This window comes from Notechis scutatus, chromosome 3 (assembly GCF_049901735.1).
Source record: "Notechis scutatus isolate UNSWTSFEM ecotype Mainland chromosome 3, rNotScu1.2, whole genome shotgun sequence".
NCBI classification, from domain to species: Eukaryota; Metazoa; Chordata; class Lepidosauria; order Squamata; family Elapidae; genus Notechis; species Notechis scutatus.
In genome coordinates, this window is record NC_142011.1 from 95,014,222 (window position 1) to 95,026,021 (window position 11,800).

The window sequence follows — 11,800 nt, forward strand, 5'->3', positions numbered from 1 at the left end:
AGAGGGAGAGGGAGAGGGAGAGGGAGAGGGAGAGAGAGAGAGAGAGAGAGAGAGAGAGAAAATATGAGTTAAATTTGGAAGACTAGTTCATTTCAAACAGATTAGCAAGCAAACACTAGAGACTTCTCTTTTTGTGTCATCTATTATTGGAGATTGGCAACTATCAATGTTATTTTTTTTAATCCACTGATGATTTGCTTGGAAAAATGTAGTGTGGCAGTTCCATTCCCTTCTGCATCACTATTGCACTGCCAGATGGATATATGTAATCCCTGCCACTGTATATGCCAGTACAACAGTTTTATTCAGTTCCATTTGTAGTTGCTACTGATAGCACAGTACCCCAAATAGGTAGAGGAAACCTTAGTTACTGGAAGCATTATTTACCAAATCCCAAAATTGTCTTTGAAAATAACTACTATTTTTGCAAGGAGTAGTATTTCCCATATATCTGTGGCTAGATCTTACTATTACCATATATAGCTGTTTATTTGACAAACTTCATATCCATTCTATCCAATGGCCATTCCACATCCTAAAGCATGACCCCAGGACAGACACTCTACATAAAGAAATGGTTCTCTGACATATACTCAATATAAACTTAAAATAAATTGAGTTCATTGTGTGCCTCTCACTCAGATGGAAATTCAGCTTCTTTCTGGCTTTGCAGTCTGAATTACAAAATTACCCATCAGAAAAAATAAAATAAAATAAAATAAATTTCAGCTTGGTCATCTGTCTTGTCTTTCCATGTTTCTAATATCTGCTTTCATTCTTTTCTGCTTGGGGAAAAGGAATCTTCCTTCTTGTCATCAGAGATGCTAACCAGTGTTGCCCTCAACCAGTTACTGCCAAAAATATTTGGAACCAGATCTCCCATTCCTCTCAATGCTTAGTCCTAGAGAGGAATGATTTATAATTATTGTTTAATATGCTGGCAGTTTATAGGACAGGAGCTGTCCTATTTCTCATATGGTGAAAGAGAGAGAGAGAGACAAAGACAGAGAGAGAGATTTGGAAGACTGACTAACTCTTCTTCCACTTTATTTTCTCTAATGAGGAGAAGCTCTCTTATCTTTAAAACTCTGCAGTAAACCACTATTGTTACTTGATGGAAAAATTTATTTTTATTTTTATTTATTTATTTGATTTGCCAATTGTTTACAAGATAATAAGTATAAGTGTATACATAGTTGTGAATACATGAAATGGGTACATATAAGAAAAATAAAAGAAGAATAAGAGAAACAATAGGACAGGGACGGTAGGCACGTTGGTGCGCTTTCATAAGACACTCAGCCGATTGGTATACATACATATATATGCTTGTGTGCATACACATAAAAACATAAGCACTGAACCACTGGATCAGATGCTCGGCCCATCTAGTCTGACCAACTGCACAAGGAAGTCCACTAGCCTCCCAGAAGAAGGCCTTTAGAGACAGTCACAGTGTCGTGAAAGCTAATGGCTATTGATCTCCAAGATTTCATAACCTGGCCCAACCCTTTTTTGAAAGCAGCCAAACCAGCATCACATCTTATGATAGTAAATTCCAAAGCTGAATTGTACATTGGGTAAAACAAAACAAAACAACAAAAATATTGCCTATCCTGATTTTTCTAGGATACAATTTCATTGGATGACTTCTTGTTCTAGAGTTTTTGGTTCTAGTTCCAGTACTGTTTCTTTACTCCCTAACATGCTGTTGGCCTTTTATTTTAAGCAGATGCACATTGTGTGGACACCTTCATTGAACCTTTTACCATAATTCCAAAATCTCTTTCCTCATCAGGTAACCCTAGCTCTGATCCTATTAGTTTGAGCAGTTAAAATTTTGGCAACCCAAGCGTGTGTACATATATGTTTGCTATTAGAAGGATTATGGACATGTGTCATGGCTTTGTCAGATCCTGGTTCAGAGGAGAAGGAGGAATTGGAATTGGGACTATCAGATGAGGAGGACACGGCCCCTTCTGAATGAGATGAAAGTTCAGGGGCCAAGGATGAGAAAGTCCCAGGGTGGTCTGGCAGCAGGGGTGGTGGGGGAGATGGCTGACTGGACAGAGAACTGCTGCAGAAGTGGAGCAGCTGCAGAAGAGATGACAGGCTCTATACCATCTCTAATGAGGAACAGCTGCCTCCCGCTCAATCTGCAGGTGAGGAGAGCAGAGTGGAGGGAAGCACAGAGGAGGTCAGCAAGGCTGCTTGTGAGGAAGCAGCCCCGCCCACTTCTCACAAGGAACAACTGGGGAAGGGTGATCTAACCAGATGCTGGGGGAAGGTGTGTTTGTCAAAAGCACTTACTTGGTTTTTTGGTGCACCTTCCTGGCTTTCCTGGATCTTGTTCCTTGAACTTTGGACTGTTTTTTTTTAATCTGAACCTTGGATTTTGCGTGTGGATTTTTGGCTCTCAAGCTGTTTTTGGTTGTTGGAACTTTGGTCTTGTGAGTATTGTTACTTCCCTCTTTGGCTCATGGGTTGGCTAGGGCCTAGTTTGTAGAGCCGGGGAATCTGGACTGAGGGAAACCTGAGGGCTGGTTCACCAAATGACCATTGGTGGATCATTTGATTTTGTGGTAAGTGAGCAATAAACAGACCCTACTTGACTTCTGCCTTGCCAGCATGACTTGGATCAGAACAACATGCACCCAAGTTCCTGCATTCAACTTGATCATTTCATCTCTGTGCAAAAGCAGGACATATATCAGCAGATCTGCTTCTAATGTTTTAGTGGTTCGGGCTGGCATATGCATTCTTTGGAACCAATCTTTCTTCACTCCTGCCCTCTACTCTAAATTTGCAACATGTCTGCCATGACTACAACCATTTAGGAAGGTATTATAATGCAGACATGTTACTCTTCACTATTATAATAGACATTCCAGGGCATTTCTATTCACATTTTGCTACTGCTATTGTGGACTGCACACAAGAAGATTGGCTGGCATTTCTGAGCATTAATCCCTCCCTACTATAAAGTCTCTCTCAAAGAGAAATTTTGCTAATCGCATGGAAAAGAGCAACATTTTCCTTTTGGGAAGTGGTGTGTGAAAGGATTTCTTTTTTTGCTCATTCATAATCTGTGAAAACTCTGTGGCTGCGGTATGTACTGTTGGCAAGTTTGGAGAACAGCAAAGGTGAGCAGTATATGGCTGATATTCTCTGCAAGTTCTAGATTATAAATATAAGGTAGTTTTCATAATACACCTTCCTATTGATCAAGCTTTTGAATCTGGCAATGAAAATGACAATGAAAGCAAAAAATCACTTTTGATTATGGCAGGATATAATAGAAATCAATCAATTGGGGCTTGAGGGTGTTGTTCAGGCAGTTTATGATCACCTTTCATAATAATCATTTGTAGTTTCCAGTATGCATATTCTCAAGTTTATGTGCGTCTGCAATACTTGCAAAAAATCAACGTCTAATTATAGCTTCCCTTTCCTGACCAAATGATCAAGAAGTGGTCTAGTCAATTGATGCTTTCTGTCCTGCCCTTAGCTTTTCCCTCTGTGAACGTAAATTTTAAAGAGTGCTCTTCTGGTGGCAATCTGATAAGGTATTAGGGTTTTTAACCTGACATTGATATTCATATGTTATGCTAGAATATCAGTATCTGGGAGACCTGACAAATCAGGCATTCTTTCCAATAAATTCTAAATCCATCCAATGCAAAATAATTTTTTTAAAAAATGCTGAAATGCTGTTATTTATTATCTGCCAATCACAGTTCCACACTCGCAAAATGTTTGATTGCAACAACAGGACCAGCTAGAATGCAGTGCAATAGAACAACGTTACACTGTCATGATTTGATAGCCTAGGGGTGAGAGGCAGAGTTGATATCTGATACGATCTCAGCCGATCACTTTCGAGTGCATTTCTCTAGTTGGATACTATAGAAATGATCCCTGAAAGTATAGTCTTATATAATCTGTATCCCCATCTGGAATTTCCCATAAATATGTCAGTGATTGTACAGTACAAATATAGGCATAGATGGGGGAAGGGGGAGTAAAGATAACTAGGAAACCTCTCAAATTAATTTAAATGTCCAGACTTAGGAAATGGACAGAGTAAGGTTTGAAAATGTTCTAAATAAAAGATATTCTTTTGTTTCCTGTACAACTTTGTTACAACAGTAAACAGCACATTTTTGCAAAAACATCCAATGCGATGCAATGTAGCTACTCATTATTTCTCTCTCCTGCCTTTCCTGTTATAAAGCACGATAGGAAGATGGATGATGCATTCTGGTTTTAAAGATGTTATTCTGCCTTTTTTAATGCAAAGAATTCAAATGCAGTCAAAATAATATACTTAGGAACAATTCTCACCTGATGAACTTTTATGTAAAATAGGCTTTAGAATTACTGAACTGGAAGACCTCAGTTAGTTCATGCCCCCAAATATCCAGGTAAGCCCTTGAGGTCTGCCTCCAGAGGGAATTGAATCACAAACACACAGAAGGTAATTCAAGAGTGAAAAAGTGAAAAGTTATAACAGTACTCAGTAGTACTCAACAGTAGTACTCAACAGTACTCAACAGTACTCAGAAGAGGCATTTTTAAAAAATCTGTAATTTTCAATATCTATTATGAGAGATTTCAGTGCAAGCAGAAAAACTGACCTGTTTTAAGGGGCCAGGAAGAGCCACAATGTATCCTAAGAGGCAAAAAATATCTTATAACTCCTTTCTATTTGGGAATGGAAGAATGGAAAAAATTTTTGTTTTGTTTCTACTATTTGTTTTCTCTTGCCCTTGCACTGTTGTAGAAGGCAGGGTTCAGTGAATATTTCATAGCTGCTTTGTTAACCGATTTTGTAAAAAAAAAAAAAGTAGTATATGGTATTTTTTTTTTTTTTCTGGTGATGGATAGATGAAGCATCCAGGCTTCTACCAAGCTAATCAGTGAATGGGATTCAGTCCCTATTTTGAGGAGGGGACTGCCAGCTGCCAAGATTATGCCAGCAAATTTGGAGTTACAAAAATTGAGATGATTACCAAAAAGCTAACTTTTAACTACCAGCACTAATAGTTATCCAGATTTTTTGCAGACCGGGTATAGCTAGACAGGAATAAAGTTTGGAAAAGCCACATGCTAAAGACTGGATGATAGACAATAAATCTGCTCTTTTGCACAGGAAAATTGGTTGTTAAAACAACAAACTAGACTATAGCAGATTCTCCCACTGGATTGACTTTCAGGATGTCTAGAAATTAACAGTTCAGACTAAATTTTTGCACTGTTTCATGAATAATGTAACTCTGATAATCAGCTAATTGGTTAAAAAAATGTGGTTTTCTGAAAATGCCCTCTGACCACTGAGGAAATCCATAGTACAGGCTTCATATCCAGGTAACTATGGAAACAAGAAGGTATTTATTTTCTTCTATTTTGTCAAATTGCAATCTGATTCTGGAATATATTTTCAGCTACTTAAGAGCTCATTTCTATTAGCTCCGCTGAATGCTCCAAATACTGATATTATGGTAATCAAATTGGATTTTAATGCAAGCCTTTTATAGAAATCAGTGCTGGGTTCAGAAGGTCTGAGACTTACCTTTTTAAAAGTATAAAGAAAAGAAAAAGGAACACAGGCCCACTGCCTATAAGGATGTCTAGATGTACCCAGAACAAAGATAGAGAATGCACGGTTCTCTATAAATTGCTTAATTTCTAACTGCAGGAGGCCAGAAGCGCCAATGGTGAAGGATACTGCAAGTTTTACTTCAGCAACTTTTAAAGGGTCACAGATTTTTCATCTGCTACAGTAAGTAGTATTGTAAGTGACATCTTACTGATGCAATTATAGTGTTTTAGAACATTGCTCTACACTTCAGAGTAGCAAATATATAGGTTTCGTTTTCTGCCTAATTTGCTTCAGCTGTTGCAGCCAATCAGGCTGAATTCTGATTATTTAATCCAAATTATTATTTTTTGTGTGTTACTACAATTGAGCCCAAACTTTCTATTGTTAAGTGAGACAGTTTTTAACTAAGTTTTGCTCCATGTTATGACCTTTCTTTTTTTAAAAAAAAAAAAAAAATGTTATAGCCTTTCTTGCCACAGTTGTTAAGTGAATCACTGCAGTTGATAAGATAGTAACACAGTTGTTAAATGAATCGGGCTTCTCTGTTGACTTTACTGATCTAAAGGTGAACATGACCTTGGGACCCAGCAATGATCATAAGTATAAGTCAGTTGCCAAGCATCTGAATTTTGATCATGTGATCATAGGGATGCTACAAAGTTCATAAGTGTGAAAAATGGTCATAAGTCACTTTTTTCAGTGCCGTTGTAACTTTGAATGGTCACTAAATAAAAGCCATATGTTGTTTCTTGTTTTCTATTTTGATTCTTCTCTGAACAGGTAATGGATCATATTACTCTTATTTCTTTCAGAGCTATGCTGAAAAGGAACTGAGACTCCTTCCATCAATGTCTGTTTCAGTCTCAGGTTATAAGTAACTGCATTAATTTTTCTCTCATGCTTTACAATTTGTATTTCCTATCTCTAGTCTTTTTCACATTTACATTTGGTTAATAATTTCCTTAGATACCATACTGATATTTTCTGTTATCCACCTGTTTCCTATCTGCATGCATACATACATAAATACATAAATACATAAATACATACATACATACATACATACATACATACATACATACATACAGATTTCCCATATATTTTTTCATGAAGACAAAAAACAAAGAATCCTACCTTTGCAGACTTTTTTTAAAAATGCATATATAAGTCCCCTCCCATTTTTTAAAATCTTCACAAGAATCCTTTGAAATACATTAAACCAAGAGATCCACCAGGCATGGTTGGTTATTTTAACTTTCTATTCTGCAATGGTTTATCTCAGCGTGATCATCAAACAGCTTGAAATGGGATGGTTCAGAAAAAGATGTACAGTTTCACTTTGTGGAATGTACATAAGTTCCATCAAGTTCTAGGAGATATATTCACTACTGAGCATGTTTAGGACTACATCTTGGGGGTGGGAATCAATGCTGTGCATAATGTTAAAAAAGTTGATTTCTATTAACGTTCAGGCTGACATATTAATTTGATGTAGAGTGGAGATGTTTACCTACAACATCTGGCCATAAAATGATTAGAAGCAATTTTATGGAAATCAGCCACCATTTATGCACACATGCTATGATGAAAAAAATATTTTGATTAAATCAGGTAATTCTAAGAGTTCAAGAATATCAGGTTTCCAAAGGTGAATTATCATAGAAATTCCTGTCATGGTAATGGATCATTTAGCATTCTAACATTCGTTATTTGTACTCAAACCTTGAGGGGTGCTCAAACTGCAAATAAATACTGTTTTGAAGAATGTAAATTAGAGTCACACTGTTAATCAGTCTGACTTTCAAACCAGAATGCCTGCAGATTTTTTTTTGCAGTAAACAAATTTGCTAAGTGACATTGTGCTTTCACATAAATCCATGTAATAAGCATTGAACATTATTTGTAAAAGTTTATTTTTAATTTATGAAACATCATAAATTAAAAAATATATATTTTTAAATGTCAAAGCCAAGCACCATAACTTTGGATTTACCCTAAAAGGAGCAATGGAGGAGATTACAGTTCATTGCCAGACTCACATTTCGCTAACTTGAAATGGTATATACCTCTCAGTAGTTTTGTTTCATATTTACAACACACACAGATAGAAGTGGGGAGCAGAGGTCCACCACCTTCTTCTCTTTATCTGGTTCTCAAGATGCCTAGCTCATCTTGGTTCAATTTAAAAAATAGCTCTGGGAAAGCCAGTGGTGCAATTTTTAAAATTTGTTCCAATATACATTATTTTAATGCTTAATTGGTACTTTATAAAGCACATTTACTTAGCCTGGCATACATTTGAATTAACTGAATATAAAGTGAAATAAATATCCTAACCCAATTTTAAGACAAAGAGGTGGAAACCCAAATTATTGTACTGCATGAAGACATCCAAGTTTTTCCTTCTAGTCCCCAGAGACCTCTTATACTACCTAAAGCCCCACCCACCCACCCAATGAAATCTCTTATCTTTTTCCAAGATAGAGATAGATCTCTTCCCAACTCTTCTGGATCATACAGAGAGATAGTTCCTTTTGAGATATGGAAAGTCCTTCTGTGTTTAGAATGAGGACAGCGGTCTTTTGATACGGTGGAACCACTGGCTAAAGAGGAAGAGGAGGCAAGACAGTCTGGTGAGATTCTTGTAATATAGGTGATGCACAATAAAATATCTACTTGGGTCTATCCACAAGTGTTTCTAGTTGCTTGTGCCTGACATCTGCTCAATGTCTGAACCTTTTAAGGATGGATGCATATTACATAGTATCATAGGACATCCCTTTAAATATGCATGGTTTTACATTTGATTTATTTTAGCTGTATAAATTGGTTTTACAATTGGTTGGTTGTTAAAGAAATCTAATATTTAATTACTATAATACAGTGGCTCAGTAAATGCCAAACAGTTCATAATAAGTGGGAGGATATAGATGTTTCTGGGAAAAACTGAACAATTTCATAGTATTTTTGCCCTTTTAGCAGGCCATGTTCTTAGAGGGAAAATACATTTAAAAATAGGGTCAAACATAACAAATTATTGAAACTTTTCTAGACTGGGCTGTAAGATTATAAATTTTGTGTGAGAGCTTTTTGTCATTGGTATAGAAGTATTTGTAATTAAATTGATGTTCCTATTTTTCAATCATTCAAGTGAGACTAAAGCATAGACCTGACACATGGGGCTAAGTCATAGCATAGTATCCGTGATTTTCACTTACTGTTGTGTAGACCAGCCATTGGGCACTATAAATCATGGCTTATGGTTTCATATATTGTAGAAACCTGGCCAGTTCTGTGCATTGTATAACCATAACCTATGTTAAGAGTGAATGTCACCCTATGTCAGTTCCCACAATAAAATAATAGAATGGAAGAAGTGATGGGGCTAGCAGAAATGGCAAAACTGATATTTTTAATTAGAAAAATATACATCCAGGTTTTTTATACCTGGAAACTGCTTTTGAACTTTGTGCTTGAGAAAGAAAAAAAATGAAATCTTGACTTTGGGTTTTGCTGATTAGTTTGCTGTTATAGAAATGGCTAGTGCTTGCTAAATTGGTAAATTTAAAAAAGTCTGCAATTCTATTTTGTATTTTGCTACACTAACAAAACCTGGAAGTCAATACTTTTCCCCCTTTCCTATCTTACCCTTCACTTCTCCTTGCTCTTTTTTCTTTTCCTATTTCTCTACTATCTTTATTTTCATTTTCATTTTGTATTATGATAATCATATTTTTTAAGAAAGAATGAGCCCTGCCCAAGTATGTTACTTGAGGTTACCCAGAAAAATTCATTCTGGTGATGGAATTAAGACTCCAGATTTCTGTTATATATATAATCTATGTGGATATGTATTTAAACACACTTGCAGATACATAATTTCTCATTATTGTGATGAGTGAGTTAAACTGGAGCTGTACAAAAAGTTTCAATTCTTACTTACTTTCTTTCTGTAAACTTGTCATATTTGTTTATATATTTGTACATATATTTGTATGTTGCCTCCAAAATTCAGGATAGTTTAAAGTACATCTTAAAATGTGTACAATATTAACAAATTACCCATCACAACTGAACCAAAAATAAGACAATAACTCCCCATTGTGGTTGTTTCCATCATGACTACTGATTTTAGTTTTCTGTGATTTAGGAATATAGCAATAGTGGAGCATATTGCAATAAACTGATAAATTGCACCTCCTAGTGGGCGCATAATCTATTTCATACAGTTCTGTTTACAGTATATATTAGCAATTAGTTGGCAGAATTGTTAACATTTTAAAAACCACCTTAATGATAACATAATGCACCTCATAATGATGGCTTCTAAAGTTCCAAGTATCTTAAAATTTGCATTTTCAATGGGATTGTAGGAACATACAGCAGAGTTTGCAGTAATAGTATGGCTTGCAAAGGATGCTCTGATATTTGTATTAATATCAGAAACACACCTACAAAATACATTAACTTCTTTTGCAGGTTCAAGTTATGTTTGGAAGTTAACTAACAGCTGGCTGGTTACATTGCTGTTGGCTGTGGAATAGCTGAGGCTGAATGCAAACAGGATATTCTGATGTCCTGAAAGAATGCCATGGCCATAAGTCATCATATCTTGACCTATTTACTCAAATAATTGAATGAAAAGAAAATAAACGGTCAGATCAAGACTTTTTCTTGTCACAATCAAGAAGCACACACGTTCAGAATAATTCCAAGTTGATTTATTATAAAATGGAGCATGCAGAAAGTTGGACAGGCTTTCAAAATTCTATTATTGCACTCTACTACAACAGTTCTGGAATCCATATCATGCCTGTTTCTTGACCTTGCCTACTTCAGAGCTGGCAGGAGGGGGAGGAAAACTTCAGTTAACTCCTCGGTACCCGTGACTTGCAACAGGTAATCTTCGATTTATGACCAGAATTGAGTCCAAAATTTCTATTGAGACATTTGTTAAATGAATTTTGTCCCTCTTGACCCTGGCTTCCCTCTTGACTTTGTTGAGGTTGGTGAAATGAGGACCTAGATTGTTGGGGGCAATATGTTGACTCTGTAAACTGCTTAGAGAGAGCTGTGAAGCACTGTGAAGCGGTATATAAGTCTAAGTAGTATTGCTATTATTGTCACAAACTGAACCTCTCCTAAAACCACTTGGCCTTCATCTACGGTTCTTCCAAAACTCCAAAAGAACTACATCACACCCAGATGACATGAAACTTCTTTCACTCTTATTTTTTAGCCTCTAAGAGGAAGTCCTGCAGTGGTGAGATTCATTTTTTTTTACCACCGGTTCTGTGGGCATGGCTTGGTGAGCGTGGCAGGGGAAGGATACTGTAAAATCTCCATTCCCACCCCACTCCAGGGGGAAGGATACTGTAAAAGTATCCTTTCTAGAACTAGAAAACCTTGAATTACGCCGTCTTCGGTCTGACTTAAGCATGGTATATAAAATCATACATTGCAATGTCCTACCTGTTAATGAATACTTCAGCTTCAACCATAACAACACAAGAGCACACAATAGATACAAACTCAAAGTAAACCGCACCAAACTTGATTGCAGGAAATACGACTTCAGCAACAGAGTGGTCAACGTCTGGAATACTCTACCCGACTCTGTAGTCTCTTCCCCAAACCCCAAAAACTTTAACCTTAGACTGTCTACTACTGACCTCACCCCTTCCTAAGAGGTCTGTAGGGGCGTGCATAAAGCGCACCAACGTGCCTACCGTCCCTGTCCTATTGTTTCTCTTATTCTTTTATTTTTCTTATATGTACCCATTTCATGTATTCACAACTATGTATACGCTTATACTTATTATCTTGTAACAATTGGCAAATCAAATAAATAAATAAATAAATAAAATAAAATCTCTACTCCCTCCCCACTCCTGGGGGAAGGTTACTGCATAATCCCTATTCCCTCCCCACTCCACTAACCTGCTTTCCAGCTCCGTTCTCTTGTGCAAGGAAACAAAAGGCCCAGCCAATCAACTGGGACTCAGGAGGCAGAAAATAAATGGGGGCAGGGCCAGTCAGAGGTGGTATTTGTCGGTTTTCCAAACTACTCACAATTTCTGTTACCAGTTCTCTAGAACTGGTCAGAACCTGCTGAATACCACCTCTGAAGTCCTGCCTACGTAAAACATTAAAAATCAACATTCCCTATGGTGAAAAAAATTGATATCATAAAATATA

The 11,800-nt window shown here is 36.7% G+C and overlaps 1 long non-coding RNA gene and 1 pseudogene across 1 annotated transcript in view; one reads left to right on the forward strand and one right to left on the reverse strand.

The window, feature by feature from the left end:
• Positions 1-6,554, forward strand: part of LOC148131287 (uncharacterized) — a 64,640-nt gene extending 58,086 nt beyond the window's left edge. The window contains exons 3-4 of the long non-coding RNA XR_015748682.1: positions 5,699-5,782; positions 6,415-6,554. This is a non-coding gene — a long non-coding RNA (uncharacterized LOC148131287). The remainder of the gene's footprint in view (positions 1-5,698; positions 5,783-6,414) is intronic.
• LOC113414797 (small nucleolar RNA U3) lies at positions 3,853-3,934 on the reverse strand (annotated as a pseudogene).
• Positions 6,555-11,800: the final 5,246 nt, after the last annotated feature.